Below are 21,340 nucleotides of genomic sequence, written 5' to 3'. Positions count from 1 at the left end.
ATCCCCAATCTTGAGCTTTTGTGTCTCCTTAATTCCTTCCATATCACGGTTTCTCTTTTTTTCAAAAGCTTCATTCACAACAAACTCAACAAGAACTCATGAGATAGGTTAGTATAAACCAATGCAAAACCTTATCATTTTTCTACTGTAAGAAATCATTAAGATTATTATTCAACATTTCATACTAAATGTCTCTGCATATTTAACACTCCTATCCTCAAATAGAATCATTAAACAAGCAAACATATGCAAACAATGCAACCATCACATCAATCTGCCAAAATAGTACAATCTGTAAAGAATGCAAGAGTATGAATACTTCCCTGACTTAGGTACTAGCAAAATAAGATTCAACATTATATCTCTCTCTGAATTTTCTAGGGAGTTTTTGCAACAGCTGTAAACTTTATGTTTTCAATCAGCAACATGTATACTAGCAAAATAAGTATGGTAAAGGCTATCCTTGACATTTTTATTGAAACTAAAGATGCAAGTCATTAATCTAAATAACAGCAAGCAAATACTAACAAAAGAAAATGACGCTCCAAGCAAAACACATATCATGTGGCAAATAAAAATATAGCTCCATGTAAAGTTACCGATGAATGAAGACGGAAGAGGGGATGCCTTCCGGGGCATCCCCAAGCTTAGGCTCTTGGTTTTCCTTGGATATTACCTTGGGGTGCCTTGGGCATCCCCAAGATTAGGCTCTTTCCACTCCTTATTCCATAGTCCATCGAATCCTTACCCAAAACTTGAAAACTTCACAACACGAAACTCAAAACAAAACTCGTAAGCTCTGTTAGTATATGAAAATAAATCACCACTTAGGTACTGTAATGAACTCATTCTAAATTCATATTGGTGTAATATCTAATGTATTCTAACTTCTCTATGGTTCATACCCTTACATACTAGCCATAGATTCATCAAAATAAGCAAACAACACAATGAAAACAGAATCTGTCAAAAACAGAACAGTCTGTAGTAATATGTGTCAAACGTATACTTATGGAACCCCAAAAATTATGCAATAAACTGGTGGACCTGAGGAATTTTTATATTAATCATCTGCAAAAAGAATCAACCTAAAAGCACTCTCCAGTAAAACATGGCAGCTATTCTCGTGAGTGCTAAAGTTTCTGTTTTCTACAGCAAGATCATATAGATTCCCCGCAAGTCTTCCCAAAGGTTCTACTTGACACTTTATTGAAACAAAAGCTATATAACATGATTACTACAGTAGAATAATCATGTGAACACACAAAAACAGTAAGTATAAATATTGGGTTGTCTCCCAACAAGCGCTTTTCTTTAATGCCTTTCTAGCTAGGCATGATGATGACAATGATGCTCACACAAAAGATAAGAATTGAAACATAAAGAGAGCATCATGAAGAATATGACTAGCACATTTAAGTCTAACCCACTTCCTATGCATAGGGATTTTGTGACCAAACAAATTATGGGAACAATAATCAACTAGCATAGGAAGGCAAAATAAGCATAACTTCAAAATTTTCAGCACATAGAGAGGAAACTTGACATTATTGCAATTCCTACACGCATATGTTCCTCTCTCATGATAATTTTCAGTAGCATCATGAATGAATTCAACAATATAACTATCACCTAAAGCATTCTTTTCATGATCTACAAGCATAGAAAATTTACTACTCTCCACATAAGCAAATTTCTTCTCATGAATAGTAGTGGGAGCAAACTCAGCAAATAATTATCATGTGAGGCATAATCCAATTGAAAACTAAAATCATGATGACAAGTTTCATGGTTATCATTATTCCTAATAGCATACAAGTCATCACAATAATCATCATAGATAGCAACTTTGTTCTCATAATCAATTGAAACCTCTTCCGAAATAGTGGAATCATCACTAAATAAAGTTGACACTCTTCCAAATCCACTTTCATATTCATCATAATAGGATTCAATGTCCTCCAAAATAGTGGGATCAATACTACCTAAAGTTGACACTCTTCCAAACCCACTTTCATCAATATAATCATCATAAATAGGAGCATGCTTTCATCATAATAAATATTCTCATCAAAACTTGGGGGCCAAAAAATATCATATTCATCAAACATAGCATCCCCAAGCTTGTGGCTTTGCATATCATTAGCATCATGGATATTCAAGGAATTCATACTAACAACATTGCAATCATGCTCATCATTCAAAAATCTAGTACCAAACATTCTAATGCATTCTTCTTCTAGAACTTGAGCACAAGTTTCCTTACCATCATTCTCATGAAAGATATTAAAAAGACGAAGCGTATGAGACAAACTCAACTCCATTTTTTTAATTTTCTTTTATAAACTAAACTAGTGATAAAACAAGAAAAAAGATTCAATTGCAAGATATAAAGATATACCTTCAAGCAATCACCGCGCCAAAAAGAAAAGAGCTTAGTTGACGGGGTGTGAGTACCGTTTACCTAGCCTCCCCGGCAACAGCGCCAGAAAAGAGCTTGATGTCTACTACACAACCTTCTTCTTGTAGACGTTGTTGGGCCTGCAAGTGCACAGGTTTGTAGGACAGTAGCAAATTTCCCGCAAGTGGATTACCTAAGGTTTATCAATCCGTAGGAGGCGTAGGATGAAGATGGTCACTCTCAAACAATCCTGCAACCAAATAACAAAGAGTCTCTTGTGTCCCCAACACAACCAATACAATGGTAAATTGTATAGGTGCACTAGTTCGGCGAAGAGATGGTGATAGAAGTGCAATATGGATGGTAGATGAAGGTATTTGTAATCTGAAATTATAAAAACAGCAAGGTAGCAAGCAATAAAAGTGAGCGTAAACGGTATTGCAATGATAGGAAACAAGGCAAAGGGTTCATACTTTCACTAGTGCAAGTTCTCTCAACAATAATAACATAGATAGATCATATAACAATCCCTCAACATGAAACAAAGAGCCACTCCAAAGCCACTAATAGCGGAGAATAAATGAAGAGATTATGGTAGGGTACGAAACTACCTCAAAGTTATTCTTTCGAATCAATCTATGCAAGAGTTCGTACTAGAATAACACCTTAAGACACAAATCAACCAAAACCCTAATGTCACCTAGATACTCCATTGTCACCTCAAGTATCCGTGGGCATGATTATACGATATGCATCACACAATCTCAGATTCATCTATTCAACCAACACAAAGTACTTCAAAGAATGCCCCAAAGTTTCTACCGGAGAGTCAAGAACGTGTGCCAACCCCTATGCATAGGTTCATGGGCGGAACATGCAAGTTGGTCACCAAAACATACATCAAGTGGCACATGATATCCCATTGTCACCACAGATAAGCACGGCAAGACATACATCAAGTGTTCTCATAAAAGACTCAATCCAATAAGATAACTTCAAGAGGAAAACTCAATTCATCACAAGAGAGTAGAGGGGGAGAAACTTCATAAGATCCAACTACAATAGCAAAGATCGGGATACATCAAGATCATGCCATAGAGGGAACACGAGAGAGAACTCGAGAGAGAGAGAGATCAAACACATAGCTACTCATACATACCCTCAGCCTCGAGGGTGAACTACTCCCTCCTCGTCATGGATAGCACCGGGATGATGAAGATGGCCACCGGTGATGGATCCCCCCTTTGGCAGGGTGCCGAGAAGGGCCCCCGAGAGGTTTTTGGTGGCTACAGAGGCTTGCGGCGGCGGAACTCCCAATCTATCTTGATCTTTGATGGTTTTAGGGTACGTAGGCTTATATAGGCGAAAGAAGTCGGTCGGGGGGGTGCTCGAGGGGCCCACGAGACAGGGGCGCGCCCTATAGGGGGGGCACCCTCCTATCTCGTGGCTTCCTTGATGACCCCCCAGCTTGCACTCCAAGTCTCCTAGATCATAATCTTCCCAAAAATCACGCTCCCGAAGGTTTTGTTCCGTTTGGACTCCGTTTGATATTCCTTTTCTTCGAAATACTGAAACACACAATAAAACAGCAATATGGACTGGGCCTCTGGTTAATAGGTTAGTCCCCAAAGTAATATAAAAGTGTATAATAAAGCCCGTAATCATTCAAAACAGATAATATAATAGCATGGAACAATCAAAAATTATAGATACGTTGGAGACGTATCAGCCGCCGGTCCCCGCCTCCCCGTCTTCTCCTTCCCCGCTGCCGCTGGCAGCCGTCGTCGGGATTGCCTGCGCGACGGTAGGCGGTGGCGGCAGCCTCGGGTGATGTGGACGGGGGAGGGGGCGGATGGACGACGTCTTGACCGAGCGGGCGGTGAGTTGCCGGTGGATCTCCTTCATGCTGGAGGCTCTCTCCCGCTGTACTGGATGGCTTACTCGTTGGCCTCGGTGCATTCACGGGGGCTGGTAGAGGTGACATCGGACCAGAGAAAACTCTAGATGACTCGTTCATCCCGATGGTGGCGAGGACCAGGGTCACTGTTCTCCTCCTTGCAGGTGCCGTCGAGGTCCCTGCCCTCTACCCCGACCCCATTCCCGGGTGAAAATCCAATATCTCCTTAGATTGGGCGGCGGCGGCACTGCATGTGTCGTACTCTTCTTGGGGTGCCGCCTGGGGCGTTTGGGTGCTTGGTTAGAGGAACTGCAGGCAGAGGGGATGGGACCAGTGGCAGTAGGTGGTGTTCACGAAGGAGGAGCGGCGTGGCATCTGGCACGTCGACAACGGTGGGTCTCAGCAGCATGGAGGAACAGGGTGTCGCCGGTGGACGTGTGATGATGGACGAGCGCAGGATGGTGGCATTGTTTGGCGTCGTGGTGGCGTCGACGGCAGCTAGACCGAGCAAGGTAGATGCAGCAGTACAACACTGAAGATGGATTGGTGGCAAGTGGCTACGGCGGCCTCATACCCGGCAGGCGTCCGAGTTGAGGAGCACACCGGACTGTTGGGTGCCCATACCCGGCAAGCGTCCTGGTTGGGACCTAAGGTCTTAGATATTATGTTTGGTTGCGAGGTCTGTTCGGTATTAGGCCTATACTATCAGCGCCCCTTCATCATCTGGATAGGAGTGCGACAGATGTTGCTTAGACGGTGGCTTTAGTCTTACTGTTGTATGACTTTGTAAGGTCTTGTGTTAATAATTAATAAAATGGTTGTATGCATCGTCCAGATGCAGAGGCCGGAGGTCTTCCTCCTTTTCTAAAAAAAATGCGTCCTTCAGAGAAATGTTGTCTCTCCTTGTTGATTAAGCCTAGACACCCATGTAATCTCTTACAATTATTTGTGTCTTCCTTTGTGTTTCCTAGACTCCTTTGAGAGGGGGCATTATGTAAACATGGTACAGTCGAACCCATGCTCTATACCGTCAGATCATGTAATGTTTGCATGTGAATTCACGTCCTATCAACAATTCAACATTCAAATTTCAACTGGCTGTATTAACCCTCTGTTCAAACTACAACGTCAATCTTCATCATTATGCTTGCAGGCCTGGCGGACTTACTATTTTTTGAACCTGCTAGCCTGGCACACGACCCTATGTTCACGAAGAGAGTAGGAGGAGGTGACATTGTTTTCCTTCTGGTTTGTGTGTGGGGGGGGTGTCGGTGTCAAAACCGGCGGATCTCGGGTAGGGGGTCCCGATCTGTGCGTCTTAGGCTGATGGTAACAGGAAGCAAGGGACACAATGTTTACCCAGGTTCGGGCCCTCTCGATGGAGGTAAAACCCTACTTCCTGCTTGATTAATATTGAAGATATGAGTAGTACAAGAGGAGATCTACCACGAGATCGTAGAGGCTAAACCCTAAGAGCTAGCCTATGATGGTATGATTGTAATTGTGATCGGCCTTCTAAGGACCAACCTCTCTGGTTTATATAGACACCGGAGATGGCTAGGGTTTACATGGAGTCGGTTACAAGGAAGGAAATATAATATCCGGATCGCCAAGCTTGTCTTCCACGCAAAGGAGAGTCCCATCCGGACACGAGCCGGAGTCTTGAGTCTTGTATCTTTACGCTTCGATAGTCCGGATGATGTATATAGTCCGGTTGTCCGGATACCCCCTAATCTAGGACTCCCTCAGTAGCCCCTGAACCAGGCTTCAATGACGGTGAGTCCGGCGCGCAGTCTTATCTTCGGCATTGCAAGGCGGGTTCCATCTCCGAATACTCCAACGTACCTATTACGACGAACAGTGTCTGGCATATCATCAATGTTGTACACCTTGGCTTTAGTGCCTCAATAATGATCATTTCCATGTGTCGAGCGAATGCGAGGAGTCGAGGCATTTTTGCATTTTCCACCCTCGATCCTTCGGGCTAACCGTCTATTTGAAGAGACGGGGATTCCCAGATCCAAACCTCACTATTCCCCCTCGAGCAAGCATCCAACAGAGCGCCCCGAACAAACCATTCCAACATGGCTGGTCGTCGCAGCTCTTCTGCTCGCTCCCCTTGCCCCAAGCCGGGGGACTGGGGAGAGTGTTCAGTTTCTCATAGCCGTTTGATAAAGTTACAAACCCAAGGGCTTCTCCCACCGGCGTTCACGGTCCCCGTCCGAGCCGGAATAGCCACCTATAACGGCAGAGAACAAGCGGAGAGATCCCCTAATCTGTCTCCAGAGGAGCGAATATGCCTCATTCCGCATCTGTTAAGGGGCGTCAGTTTTCCTATTCATCCATTCCTTCGTGGGCTCCTGGAGTTCTACGACCTCCAGTTGCACAACTTTACCCCAGCCTCCGTACTACATATAGCAGGTATGTCGCCCTTTGTGAGCTATTTCTAGGCTGCGAGGCCCATTTCAGTTTATGGAAGAAGCTGTTCTGCCTTCTCCCCCGCAACCAGGGAGAGTCCCTATGTCAAGTGCGGGGCCGAAGTATGGCGTATCACCGAGACCGGATACCTATCCGGCACTCCCAAGAAGGCACTAGAGAACTGGGCTTCAGAGTGGTTTTATATTGACGACGTCCCCCTTCCGGATCCAGTCCGGACAGGACTCCCCAAGTTTAGTAACGCTCGCCGAGGGCACGTCTAAGCTGGCGCCCCCGAGGCCCCCAAGAAGAGGATACCAGGGAAATACATTTCCTGATGAGCAGGATAAAGTTACTGGACAAGTCCGAACTGACGATAGTCGAGGTCATGGAAATATGCATAATGCGGGGAGTGCAGCCGCTTCAATATCGGAGCAATCTCATGTGGCATTTCAATGGGGAAGACGATGCCACCCGTTGTGGCCGTAAGGGTCCGGACTCCGCCACTTCTTTGGCAAGGATATTGTCCGACTTATACAAAGGAGAAGAGGAAGACTTCCTTCACATCAAACTGCGGGACAGATTCTCCATGTACAATCCCCCAAACTGGGTAAGTCGTCGTTTATTTTCCTGCTTCACTTATTATGGCGTTTTTCGCTAAGATTACCTGCCTCGATATTTCCAAGTAGGAACTGAGGAAGGCCGTAGAAGGAATCTCTAGCCCTTCCCCGCAGCCAGAGGACCCCGAAAGGGCCCTAGATCCAGGACTCAAAGAAGATCCGGATACGACCGTGGAGTTTGTCAACGGGATATTTTATCGGGCGAGCCGTGATGGCGCCTCAGTGGCTATTACTGCCGATTATCCCAGACTGCTACCTACGTCGCGTGTAAGCCAAGCCGAAGACTCGGTCCTCCGAAGAGGACTCTTTCCTGATGTCATGCCTTATCCCTCACGCGTCGTGTTTTGGCAAAGACGACGGTCGGAGCGCAGGGCCGAGCCCCTAGGGACCCATCGGTCACAAGTGTCCGGATTGGGTAGGCTCAAGAGGAAGGCGGTTAGGGCCGACACGCCTCTACAGAGGTAAGGAAACAACCTGTCATGTAATTATTGTTATTTGAAGTATAACAGCGCCCTTTACATCCTGGCAGGAAGAGGAGTATCCGGACTATATCCGAGGATCCTGCCAACAACGCCTCCACCAGTTGGGCTCCAGAACCGACTTCGAGAGAGGAGGCGGACGTAGGGCCGATGCCGTATAGTCCTCCGACAGAGGATGCAGATATGCTCTCCGCCACGAATTCTGAAGTAGAGAGCGCCATGAATAATCGGCGTCGACGGGCCGTGCTTCGCAACAACGTCTTTTCCAAAGAGGCATTTAATGCTTTCAATTTGGGAGACGCATACATCCGAGCTACTCAAGGCGGGCTCGCCCTGGCGACGGACCAATATACCAAAGATATACGGGTAAGAAAGTTTGATAAGCATGTATAGCAGTAGCCCCTGAGACTTGAAACGGTTGGAACAACAGTTTTAAGTATCAATTTATGTGCAGGTTCTTGTAGATAAGAATGAGCAATTTTCTCGGGAGCTAGAGGAGTACAAGACCCAACTGAGGGCCACGGTTGCCAAGCTAGAGGAATCCCAGAAGGCCTCATCTGGTAACATTTATCTCAATTGTATGAAAATGTACTAGTTAGCAACTGGCTGGTATGACGAGTTTAACAGAAAATTCTCCAGATAACCCCGGAGTAAATCCGGAGGGCAGGAGGGATGACGAGTCGCATCTCCAGAGGCAACTAAAGGCTGGCGAGCGCATTCTTACGCAAGTTAGGCAGGAGAAGAATACTCTCCAAGATGCCAATGTTCAGCTGGACATGGAATTGAAAGACGTCCGTGCGTAGCTGGCGGACTCCGTAAAGGAGAACAAAAGGCTTCGCCGCGGCATTTATGGTAAGTACCTAGACGAACTGTAGCATAGTTCGGCGAGGAAGTATATTGAAATAGTTTTGCTTGTAGGAATGCTAACGAATCGCCCTGAGGAGGAGATGCCCACATCTGCAGGCGATTTACTGCAAGACCTCTCACAGCTGCACGAGCAAGCTCGGCAGGCGATGCAGGGTGTTGCGCATGCCTTATGGCCATCAAGCTTCCCGCCGAATGGCATGGGGGAGCTTGTGGACATACTTCAAGGAGCACGGCGGCGCTTCCGACTGTGGAAGATGTCAGCCTGTCGGCAGGGTGCAAGGGAAGCATGGGCTATGGTGAAAACGCGCTACACCAAGCTGGACCCGAACCATATGGCCGAAGTCGGACCGGCAGGGCCAGATGGGCAAGAAATTCCCGTGAGTCTGGTATATGACCAGGTGGCGTTGGCCGTGAAGTATTCTCAACAGGATTGTAAGCTAGATAGCCTGTTGGATGGTATAGAGGAGGAATATAGTCAGTCCAAGTGACTGTGTAATTCAATGGACATAAGTAGCCCCTAGCCGGATTAAAATCATTTGTCATGGCGGACCTTTTCGCTTCAGCCCCCGGATCCTACAGTCCGGGGTGTGTCCGAATACCCGCTCGGTTATACAAAACCGGAGTATGCGTGGAAACCAGGCGTAGGGGTCATAAGTGCTTGAACAGACAAGTACCCAACTAGTTATGTTATATTACATGGATAGTAAGAAACATCTTCCAGGGAGAATAGTTCCGTTAAGGGTTCCTTTCCCTGGGTAAGCATGCGACAATGCACATGTCCGGACTGCGAACCATGGTGCAGGATACAAAACTTCTGGGGATTTAATGTTATGATAAACGAAGACATCTTTTGTTCACCGACCGAATATTCTCTTAAGAAAACTAGCTTTCGGCTTCACCCAGTCTGAGGTACACATCCGGCTGAACCGGCAGTAACAATTGCAGAGGTGCTCCCTTTATGCCCTAGCCGAATTAACAGGAATGTAGGGCATAAACACAGGAGCCAGGCAACCCAGCTTGGCCACATCTTAAGTCATATCGATGCATATAGTGGTGAAGAAAAGGCACACATGGAAAACACATGTGCGATGGGTAAAAAGCCCTTTAGAGTAAGTTATGTTTAGGTTCCGTATAGGAAGCCCCCAGGTATTTCTTACACACATAGTGCGGCCGGAATAATCCGGGAGTCCGTACTGTATTAAATACTTTGTGTGAAGAGGAAAAGATCGAGAAAGGAAGAGGGAGGGAGCATAATTAAAAAGGAGGAGATAAGGAGACGAACACCGAGTTCGGCGCTAGGCATAGAATCTCCGGAGTCTGGCCGCGTTCCATGGGTTCGGCTCGAGTCTGTTATCGGCCGCATTACATAAGCGGTACGCTCCTCCAGTGAGAACTTTGTCGATGACGAAGGGACCTTCCCACTTGGGTTTGAGCTTGTCCTTCTTCATCTCCAGTAAGCGTAGAACGAGCTCGCCAATATTATAAGTTTTGGCCCGCACTTCTCTTCTTTGGTATCGTCGAGCCTGTTGTTGATAGAATGCGGAACGGGCCTTCGCGACATTGCACTCCTCCTCCAGTGCATCCAAGTTATCCTGCCGATCTAACTTGGCTTCCTTCTCTTCGTACATGCGTACGCGTGGCGAATCATGTATTATGTCGCAGGGTAGTACTGCTTCCGCGCCGTACACCAAAAAAGATGGTGTATATCCGGTGGTGCGATTCGGCGTGGTCCGCAGCCCCCAGAGTACGGAGTCGAGCTCCTCGACCCAATGAGTGTCCGACTCTGTCAAGGATCGCACTAGTCTGGGTTTGATGTCGCTCATGATGAGACTGTTTCCCCGTTCGACCTGGCCATTTGTTTGAGGATGGTAGACGGAAGCATAGTCAAGCTTAATGTCCATTTTGCCGCACCAAGCTTTCACTTCACTGGCTGTGAAATTTGAGCCATTATCGGTGATGATGTTGTGGGGAACACCGTATCGGTGTACGACCCCGGATATAAAGTCTATTATTGGTCCGGATTCGGCCGTTTTCACTGATTTGGCTTCTATCCATTTGGTGAACTTGTCTACTATGACCAATAAGTATTTTTTCTTGTGGCTTCCCCCTTTAAGGGGTCCAACCATATCCAGCCCCCAGACCGCGAAGGGCCAAGTTATGGGGATTGTTTGGAGAGCGGTAGGGGGCATATGACTCTGATTGGCAAAGAGCTGGCAACCGACGCAGTGTTGGACAAGGTCCTGTGCGTCTGCTCTGGCCGTCGGCCAATAGAAACCTGTACGGAAGGCCATGCTGACTAGTGCTCGAGCCGCGGCGTGGTGCCCGCCCAGTCCGGCATGGATTTCAGCCAAGAGCTGCCGCCCTTCCTCTTCGGAGATGCACCTTTGGAGCACTCCGGTCGCACTTTTATTATAGAGTTTCCCTTCATGGACTTTGTAAGCTTTAGAACGCCGGACAATGCAGCGTGCTTCATTTTGATCTTCAAGGAGCTCCTGCCTATTTAGGTAGGCCAAGAAAGGCTCAGTCCACGGGGCGATGACATCCATTATTTCGTGGGCTGACGATGTTATTTCAGTGGTAGAGTTGTCACGCCCAATATGCGACCCTATCCAAAAGGAACTCGAAGGTCCCACCAAGGATAGACCTGCATATTGAAACGCTTTTGCAAGGTGGATATCATTACATCAACATTACATAATAGATGGGGATACATACATAAGGCATACAATGCCACACGAATACAACATCACAATACATGAGAGCAACATCCGACTACGGATGAAACACAAACAGAAACTCAAACGACATCCACCCTGCTAGCCCAGGCTGCCGACCTGGAACCTATCCCCTGATCGAAGAAGCAGAAGAAGAACTCAACGCAAGCAAACATTGCTCTCGCGTCATGATCATCGCATAACCTGTACCTGCAACTGTTGTTGTAGTAATCTGTGAGCCACGAGGACTCAGCAATCCCATTACCATGGGTATCAAGACTAGCAAAGCTTAATAGGAAAGGAAGGGGTAAAGTGGTGAGGTTGCAGCAGCGACCAAGCATACATGGTGGCTAACATACGCAAATAAGAGCGAGAAGAGAGCAAAAGGAACGGTCGTGAAGCTAGCAATGATCAAGAAGTGATCCTGAACTCCTACTTACGTCAAACATAACCCATAAACCATGTTCACTTTTCGGACTCCGCCGAAAAGAGACCATCACGGCTACACACACGGTTGATGCATTTTAATTCGGATCTGGTGTCAAGTTATCTACAACCGGACATTAACAAATTCCCATCTGCTTATAACCGCAGGCACGGCTTTTGACAGATTATACCCTGCAGGGGTGTCCCAACTTAGCCCATGACAAGCTCTCGCGATCAACGAAGGAATAGACCTTCTCCCAGGAAGACCCGATCAGACTCGGAATCCCGGTTTACAAGACATTTCGACAATGGTAAAACAAGACCAGCAAAGCCGCCCGATGTGCCGACAAATCCCGATAGGATCTGCATATATCTTGTTCTCAGGGCACACCGGATGAGCAAGATGACGGGTTGGCATAGACCCTGGTTGCCCAGGGGGCGCCGGACATCGCTCGGTTTGGACCAACACTTAGACAAGCACTGGCCCGGGGGGGGGGGCTAAAAATAAAGATGACCCTCGGGTTAATTACTCCCAAGGGAAATGTAGGTGATGGTGAGGCAAATGGTAAAACCAATGTTGGGCCTTGTTGGAGGAGTTTTATTCAAAGCGAACTGTCGAGGGGGTCCCATAAATCACCCGACCGCGTAAGGAATGCAAAATCTGGGAACATAACCCCGGTATGACGGAAACTAGGGCGGCAAGAGTGGAACAAAACACCAGGCATAAGGCCGAGCCTTCCACCCTTTACCAAGTATATAGATGCATTAATAATATAAGATATATTGTGATATCCCAACAAAATCCTGTCCACCATGGAGAAATCTTCAACTTCACCTGCAACTAGCAATGCTATAAGAGGGCTGAGCAAAGCGGTAACATAGCCAAACAATGGTTTGCATAGGAAAGGTGTCAAAGGTTAGAGGTTCATGGCAATATGGGATGGCTTGAATAAACAGGTGATAGGTAGCGCAACATAGCGATAGAACGAAGCAACTAGCATAGCAATGATAGTAGTGAGATCCAGGATAGCGGTCATCTTGCCTGAAATTCTGCAAGGAAGAAGAACGAGTCCATGAAGAAGACGAACGGGAGCAGTCGAACGAATCCTCACGAACGCAACGTTACTGGAACTAAGAAGCAACACCGGAAAGAAGCAAGCAACATAGTGAACACACAAGCATAATCATGGCATGATGCACAATCAAGTATGATGCATGTACGGTTTAATGAGGCATGGCATGGCAAGTGCAACAAACAATACTACAAGTTAAGTGGAGCTCAATATGCAACGAGTTGCATATTGACGAAACACCACATCGAGTTATTTAGTTGATCTCGTTTAAGCTACCAAACAATATTAAATGTTGTTAAACATGGCAAGAGGTAAAGCATAATGAAACTACCTATCTAGGCAAATTTAAATGAGGCCGGAAACAACAAACAACAATTCCGGAAAATCCCCATATGCAAATTATGGATTTGGTACTGTTCTGCCCTAAACACAATTTTAATGTTGTTAAACAGCAACATAAAGTGCACCATGTTAATCTAGGCAATTTTCCACCCCATTTACATATAAAGTTTATTTAAAATGGAGCTACGGTTATTTAGTTATGAAATAAATCATTTTAGCATGGCATTTATGCAAATTAATGCAAACAGCAATTTAAACATTTTAAACATGGGTGAAAATGGCATATTATTAATCTACACAAAATTCTAAGCATTTTACATATATAAATTATTTTAATCCGATGCACAGTTTGAGAGATATTATATGCATGAAGTTTAGGGTCCAATCTGCAAAACTGGTAAATCACAGGATAATAGCTAAACACGCAGGCAGGAAAAAAACACTATACGGGCCGAAACTGACTAGCCCAATAGAGGAAAGGCCAGGGGGCTGCTCACCCTGGGCCTTGGGCCGGTTCGGTGGAGGAGGCCTGGCAGGCCGGCTTGGGCCGATGGAGAGGCGACGCGGGCCTGGAGGTCAGCGCGCTGGGCCGGGGCGCTGGGGAGGCCCACGCGGACGCGGGGCGCTCGTTGGGGTCGGAGTCCTCCCGAGCGAGGAGGCTGGCGGCGCTGCGGTGAAGAGGGGCGCCGGAGCTGGGGCCTCCGGCTGCCGGAGCGGCGAGGGGGCGAGGGAAAAGGCCGGATCCAGCGCCGATGGGCGAGCACCAACCAGATCCGGGATGGGGACGGCGACCCCAACCAGATCGACGACGGCGGAGCTCCTGGCTGGCAACGGCGGGCTCCGGCTAGGCGCGGGGAGGAGAAGGGTGGCGGCGCCGGGCGCCGGAAGGACGGAGGAAGAGGGAGGCGCGGCGCCAGCGACGACCTGGAGCCGCGGCGGCGAGGTTGACGAGACGGCGGGACGATGCGGTCGGCGGCGAGGCGAACGGGAGGAGCTCCTCTCCTCCTTGGATCGGGGCGAGGCACAGGGGCACGGGCGGCGGCGCGGGGTTGGGCCGACCCGGGCCTAGATGGGCTCGGAGGGGCTTCCCGCGGGCCTGGGCGGGCCTACGGCGGCGGGAGCCTGTGGGGAGACGCGTGGCGCCCTGGGGTTGGAGGAGGGCGCGGTCAATGGTGGCGGAGCCAATGGAGGCGCGGGTGAGGTGGCTGGCGCCGGATTTGGAGGGGGAAGGCGGCGGCGCGGCCCCCGAGGTGGGAGGAGGCTGCGAAAACGAGGAGGAGAGGGGTTAGGGGTGCCAAATTTGGAAGGGGGGTTGCTATTTATAGAAGGAGGGGGTTAGGGTTGGGGTTTTGCTCCGTTTCGGAGCCGTTCGATCTCGATCGGACGGTCCGGAGCGGAGGGGGGGTTAGGTAGGTGGGCTAGTGGGCTGTGAAGAGGAGTTGGGCTGAGGTGAGAGGGAAGGAGTGCAACCCGGTAGCTGTTTCCGAAGACCGAAAACATCCGACGATAATACCGGCAACGGTGTCGCTATATATTTAACGGTTGGGCTATCAAATGGACTCCGAATGCGATGAAACTTGGCAGGCGCTCTACTATAATAAGACCGCATGACAAGTTGCAACCCATTCTGAGAACATTTTTATGCCACTAATAAAATATATTTCGGAGGTGCCGCGGGCGCGTGCGAGTGTGGTCGGGCTCAGAACGGACAGCGGAGAGAACCAGGGAAACCCGGACGGATGCAAGTTTTGAAAAACATGCGGATGAAATGCAGATGATGACATGAGAGGAGATGCATAACAAGAACAAAATGCAAAACAACAGACAAAAACCCAACCATGGAGGAAATAATAAATCACATAGCCGGAAATGGCAAGAGTCGGAGTTACGAATATGGGAAGTTGTATCCGGGGCGTTACAAGAGTCTCCGATTATGTCTGATGGTTCGAAATCTGGGGATGTATTCGGATCCGTGCTGGTATTGCCGGACTCCCCTTCCCATACCACGGATGGCTTGAACAGCCTTTCCAGGAATATGTTAGGTGGGATAGGGTCGCGTTTAGCGCCGATGCGGGCAAGGACATCTGCCACTTGATTGTTTTCTCGAGCCACATGGTGGAATTCGAGCCCCTCGAACCGAGCTGACATTTTAAGGACGGCATTACAGTAGGACGCCATTTTTGCATCCTTGGCACCAAAGTCTTTATTTATTTGTGATATAGCGAGGTTTGAATCCCCATGTACCTCTAGGCGTTGAATGCCCATAGAGACTGCCATCCGAAGACCGTGCAACAGAGCCTCATATTCGGCTGGATTGTTGGAGTCTGTGTATAATATGTGGAGGACGTATTGGACCGTGTCTCCGGTGGGAGATGTCAGGACTACGTCTGCTCCCAATCCGGCCAGCATTTTAGAGCCGTCGAAGTGCATGATCCAGTTAGAGTACGCGTCGTACTCTTTAGGGAGTTCGGCTTTCGTCCATTCGGCGATAAAGTCAGCTAATACTTGCGACTTGATGGCCCGCCGGGGCTTGTATGTTATGTCGAACGGGAGGAGCTCGATGGCCCATTTAGCGATCTGGCCCGTGGCATCACTGTTATTTATTATATCATTTAGTGGTACTTCGGAGGCCACCGTAATCGAACACTCTTGAAAGTAGTGTCGTAGCTTTCGGGATGCCATGAAGACCGCGTATGCTATTTTTTGATAGTGTGGGTATCGGGATTTACATGGGGTGAGGACCATGGATACGTAATAAACCGGCTTCTGTAGCGGGAAGTTGTATCCGTCAATCTCTCGTTCGATGACGAGTACTGCGCTTACAACTTGATGTGTTGCAGCTATGTACAGCAGCATAGGTTCGCCGATATTTGGCGCTGTTAGGACTAGATTATTGGCCAATAAGGTCTTTATTTCATTGAGTCCGGCCGCTGCTGCATCTGTCCACACGAAGTGTTCGGTGCGCCGAAGAAGGCGGTCAAGAGGTAATGCCTTTTCTCCTAACCTGGAGATAAAGCGGCTCAAAGCAGCCACGCATCTAGCTAGTTTCTGGATGTGTTTGAGGTCTGTTGGTATATCCAACTGCGACAAAGCTCAGATTTTTGCTGGATTAGCTTCAATTCCTCTATTGGAAACGATAAAGCCCAACAGTTTTCCAGAGGGGACGCCGAAAATGTATTTCTCTGGATTCAGCTTGATGTCGTATGTTCGGAGGTTCTCGAACGTAAGCCTCAAGTCATCTATTAGGGTCTCGACATGTCTTGTTTTTATGACTACGTCGTCCACGTATGCCTCCACTGTTTTGCCGATTTGCTTTTCCAGGCATGTTTGAATCATGCGTTGGTAGGTTGCGCCGGCATTCTTAAGCCCGAAAGGCATAGTGTTGAAGCAGAAAGGGCCATATGACGTTATGAAAGCTGTTGCAGCTTGGTCGGACTCAGCCATCTTTATTTGATGGTATCCAGAGTATGCGTCGAGGAAACCCAACGAGTCGTGTCCTGTTGTGGCGTCGATGATTTGATCGATGCGTGGGAGGAGAAAGGGATCCTTGGGGCAAGCCTTGTTGAGGTCTTTGAAGTCGACGCACAGGCGCCAGGATTTGTCCTTCTTTGGTACCATTACCAAGTTCGCCAGCCAATCCGAATGCTTGATATCGCTGATGAATCGTGCCTCAAGTAGCTTGGCTAGCTCTTCCCCAATGGCTTGCCGTTTGGGCTCTGAAAATCGCCTTAGGGCCTGTTTAACAGGTTTGTATCCCTTTAGTATGTTAAGGCTATGTTCGGCCGATCCGCGTGGGATGCCTGGTATATCCGATGGGTGCCAGGCGAAAATGTCCCAATTCTCGCATAAGAAGTCTCGCAGTGTGGCGTCCATAGCGGGGCTCAACTATGTCCCAATGGAAGCCGTCTTCGTGGGGTCCGTTGGGTGGACTTGGAATTTCACTATCTCATCTGCGGGTTTAAATGAGGTGGACTTGGGTCGCTTGTCGAGTATCACGTCGTCCCTGTCCACGGTGATGCGCAGTGTTGTTAATTCTTCTGCTGCTAGGGCTTCGGATAATGCTTCCAAGGCTAGTGCTTCGGTTTTGTTTTCGGCGCGGAGTGCGACGTCCGGATCACTAGCTAGAGTGATGATTCCATTGGGTACGGGCATTTTAAGCTTCATGTACCCGTAATGGGGTATAGCTTGAAAGCTTGCAAATGCGTCCCGCCCTAGAAGGGCGTGGTATCCACTGCTGAAAGGAGACACTTGGAATGTGATTTCTTCGGACCTGTAATTCTCTGGAGTGTCGAATACCACATCGAGTGTGATTTTCCCCGCACACCATGCTTCCCGACTAGGGATAATTCCCCTGAAGGTTGTGCCGCTTTGTTCAATGCGGCTTTTATCAATTTCCATCTTCTTGAGTGTTTCTTCGTAGATTAAGTTTAATCCGCGTCCGCCGTCCTTGAGTACTTTAGTGAGCTGAAAGCCGTCCACTATTGGGCTAAGGACCAGAGCGGCTGGTGCCCGGATGGTCTGGAATTGGGGTTCGTCACTGGCATCGAAAGTTATAGCAATGTCGTTCCACGGATTTATTTTTGCAACGTGGCAGATTTCAGCGAGCTTCGATGAGCTCGCTTGCGCCTATTATTTGAGGCGAAGGTCTCGACGACTGTTAGTACCGTATTGTGTTCCTTGGCGGGATGTTGTTCTGCTTTATGGCTCTCGAGGAGATCCTCGCCACTTTTTGCTACCTGCCGGAGTATCCAACATGCCCTAAGGCTATGGGTTGGTGTTGCATCCGGCGTACTATGAAGCTTACATGGCCCGTTGAGCCATTCTTCCAATATGGTTCCACGCCCTGGGGCGGGTTTTGGTTTCTTGGGAATTGAATTGGTCGACTTACGAGAGTTCGGCCGTTTAGTTCGGACAAAGGTTCTGGTGAGGGCCGTACTATCCCAAAATTCTGTTTGGGTCTTCCAGGCGCTTTCCATCGCACAGTACTTCTGTACTATGGTTGCCAAGTCCACAAAGTGTACTATGTCACGGGGACTTATAGCATTAAGGAGTCCTTTGTTCGTGCAGTTTTTGCAGAAAAGTGAGACTACGTCCTCCTTGTGGCAGTCCTCGACCTTGTTAAGCGCAAGGAGGAATCTGGCCCAGTAACGGTGTACCGTCTCCTGGGGCTCTTGCCTGATGCGGGAGAGACGGTTTAAGTCCGAGCGAGTGTCGTTGGCTGGATCCAGATTTTGATCCGATCTAACACCCGGGGGCATGGGAGGCTCCGAGCTTGACAGTTCGGGATCCGGAGTGTTACCCAATCCCTTCGGCCCAATGCTCGATTCTAAGTCCGGGACCCGGGTCATGTCTTCCTTTGAGTAGGTGTTTGGCTCACTGAGTTCGGTGATCCGGACATAATTCGTCCTCAAAGTTGAGGGGCAACCCGTGTGTGGTTCCTCCACTACCGCTATCTCATGGGTGGCCGGCGGGGATCTAATGTCCCTTTGGTCGGGTTTAAGCCCAATCCGGTCATAGTCCGTAGCGACTCCCAAAGCGGCGATGCGATCTAAGAGCTCATTAAGGGAGGAGAGCTCAATCGGATCCATCTTTTCGGCAAGCTCCGAATTGATGTGAAGGTTATGCGTGACGACCCGAGAGGCCATCGTTGGTGCGACAGCCGATGGGGCGGCCATAATGAAGCCGCCAAGTCAGAGAGTTTGGCCTACAGCCAGCGCTCCCCCAGAGGTGATGTCGTCCTTGACAATGAGACGAGTCATCGAGCCTTACGACGACGACACAGAGGAACTCTCAATGAAAGCACCAATGTCGGTGTCAAAACCGGCGGATCTCGGGTAGGGGGTCCCGATCTGTGCGTCTTAGGCTGATGGTAACAGGAAGCAAGGGACACAATGTTTACCCCGGTTTGGGCCCTCTCGATGGAGGTAAAACCCTACTTCCTGCTTGATTAATATTGAAGATATGAGTAGTACAAGAATAGATCTACCACGAGATCGTAGAGGCTAAACCCTGAGAGCTAGCCTATGATGGTATGATTGTAATTGTGATCGGCCTTCTAAGGACCAACCTCTCCGGTTTATATAGACACCGGAGAGGGCTAGGGTTTACATGGAGTCGGTTACAAGGAAGGAAATATAATATCCGGATCGCCAAGCTTGTCTTCCACGCAAAGGAGAGTCCCATCCGGACACAAGCCGGAGTCTTGAGTCTTGTATCTTCACGCTTCAATAGTCCGGACGATGTATATAGTTCGGCTGTCCGGATACCCCCTAATCCAGGACTCCCTTAGGGGGCTAGGGCTTTCACCCGATCTGTAATTCTCTAGGCATCAACAAACTTCACGATCCACCTATGATTTGTGGAACCACGAAATGGTAGGTCCATAGTCAGTTGCCTATGGAACAACCACAAGAGTAAATAAAATTGAAGGCAAAAAAAGTTGTGTAAGAGGAAATAGTCGATCTATCATGGCATGTTGCCGAGGTGCTCTTTGGTCTCGAGTGAGGTTGCATAGTTTATAAGGTTTAAATATAGTATTCCCTCCGACGCATAGTAACTATACTAAACCAACGTCAATTAATATGGGTCGGAGGGAGTAGTGTATTGCTAATATAGCCCACTGGAAATGCATGAGGGTGAAGATGGATGTAGAAGTCAGGGGTTTTATTTGTTTCTTTTTAAGCTTTTTTCGCGAATATACGCAAAGCTTGCGTATCATTTCATTGATAGAAGAAAGAGAATTGAGTGCAGAGGAGGGTTAAAAATCATGACATGAACGCAGGAAGGCATGAGCATGGAACCCAGAGCAAAGGAACAAGGGATGCTCATCCCAAACAAGAAAAAGACACAACTAAACCCACTAAGCCTAGAACTAGGGAGGCAAGCTAAACTAGCAAGATGTCAAACATCTTCAAATCCAACATCGGGTACGCCGCGAGCTAACAAGACAGCGCCTTCAAGAATGGGAACAACATACGCCACTGCCATCCGATCCGGAGAACCGGAGCTAGGGTTTCCTCCGATACTAGAAGAGTGGCACGGATAAAGGCTATGGCAGCACCTTCAAGAAGGGAAACGACACTCGCAAGTGTCGCCGCTGCTAGCATCGGCAAGCCGAGCAAGGATTTCACCAGGCCTTAGTCCGAGCAATCCCATTGTCACCAGATAAGGATCCGAAGATGAAGTTAGCATGCCAGACGATCGCCACCACAGAAGGGGGCAAGGTAGGTCTCCACCTGCCACCGCCGAAAAACGCGAGCTTTGGAGCCTACATGGCGTGTGGGTGGACAGGGTCGGGAAGGCAGCGGGCAGAGAGCTGGTGCGAAGGGATGGTGGTGGCCGACGCTGCCAACAAGCCAGGAATCGGAAGGGGACGCAAATCTAGGCTGCGAGAGACATGATCGCAGGAACACCGACAAGCCGAAGTAGCTGGAAGGGACAGAGCTACCAAAGCGTCGAGGCCGAAATTCCACACCAGCAGAGCACCAACAGCCCACGGACACTGGAGAGTGCAGGCCTATGGCTGTCGGGACCGGGGTGGTGTCGACGGGGATCCACCGCAAAGCTTTGACCGACTGTCGAGAGAGACCACCATGACCAAACACACGCAGAGGTCGTCATCGCCGCTCAGAGACGAAGTGTGGTCTGCGTCGGGGCAGGACCAAACCCCGGCTAGCCCAGCCACCTACACCCAAAAAGCATCGCCCTTCTCCACCAAAACTGCACAGGGAGGTCGCACCGCCAGGAAGAAGAGACGTGTCATGGAGGAGCATCATGGGTGTGGCCGCACTGCCGCATCAGATAGGAAGACGAATTGCAATAGTTGGAGGAGCTACGCGATGGCCTCCTCTGAGCGGCGATGGCGACCTCTGCGCGTGGGGGGGGGGGTGGAGAGAGACCTCACCGACACCAGCTCCGGGAGTGGTGCGCCCTCGCTGGCCGGTCGGCCCCCCGGCAGCGGCGCGGGAGGGTGACGTTGGTTGAGGAGCCCCCCACCAGATCGAGGGTTGGCGGGGCTTTGGCGCGGGGAAGGAGGACGAGGCCGCCCCGCCCGTCCCATTCCCGGGCACTGGAGAGCGCAGGTCTATGGCCGTCGGGACCGGTGAC

The sequence above is a fragment of the Triticum dicoccoides genome, chromosome 6B (genome assembly GCF_002162155.2).
Source record: "Triticum dicoccoides isolate Atlit2015 ecotype Zavitan chromosome 6B, WEW_v2.0, whole genome shotgun sequence".
In the NCBI taxonomy this organism is placed as follows: Eukaryota; Viridiplantae; Streptophyta; class Magnoliopsida; order Poales; family Poaceae; genus Triticum; species Triticum dicoccoides.
The sequence above is the reverse complement of the archived record's forward strand: the minus strand, read 5'-3'. Positions refer to the sequence as shown.